This window comes from Sinocyclocheilus anshuiensis, unplaced genomic scaffold, assembly GCF_001515605.1.
Source record: "Sinocyclocheilus anshuiensis isolate Anshui unplaced genomic scaffold, SAMN03320099.WGS_v1.1 scaffold2182, whole genome shotgun sequence".
Taxonomy (NCBI): Eukaryota; Metazoa; Chordata; class Actinopteri; order Cypriniformes; family Cyprinidae; genus Sinocyclocheilus; species Sinocyclocheilus anshuiensis.
Genome location: NW_015557240.1, coordinates 211,127 through 211,907, shown reverse-complemented (window position 1 = coordinate 211,907; position 781 = coordinate 211,127).

Genomic DNA, 781 nt, shown 5'->3' with positions numbered 1-781 from the left:
TACGTCATATAAGTAGTCAAGTGGTCAAGTGCAAAGACCGCAAGTGTGGGTATTTGGACAAGGCATCAGTTCCAGGGTTAGTTCACTTCAGCGCACGTAAATCAGCAGATATGGGGATGGCTAGGAGGCCATGATGGTCAGAGGCCATACGAATTTGGCCAGGATGACGGGGTTACACTCCTACTCTTTTTCGAAAGCCATCCTGGGATTTTTAATGACCACAGAGAGTCAGGACCTCGGTTTAACGTCTCATCCGAAAGACGGTGCTTTTGGTCAATATAGTGTCCCCATCACCAAACTGGGGCGTTAGGACCCACACAGACCACAGGGTGAGCACCCCCTGCTGGCCTCTCTAACACCTCTTCCAGCAGCAACCTAGTTTTCCCAGGAGGTCTCCCATCCAGGTACTGACCAGCTCAACCCTGCTTAGCTTCAGTGGGCAACCAGTCTTGGGCTGCAGGGTGATATGGCTGCTAAAAAGAAAAGAAAATACATATACAATTCCCTATCTCCCCCTCTGATTAAACACAGGAGAAAATATGGTCCACCTCCCTACAAGTGTTCCCACATAACTGATTTAGAATAGTGAGAGAATTACAGTTTTTCTCAGTGGCTTATATTTCTCAGATCAGAAATGATATTTTAAAAACTACTTGTTCAACCTCCACATCATCTAGTCATTTGTACACATCATAAAAGCAGTTTCTCATTCTTTTGAACAAGTTGCGATTGCTTTGGTACATTCATGCAATTGATTATGTACATTTATCTGCGGTTTCCT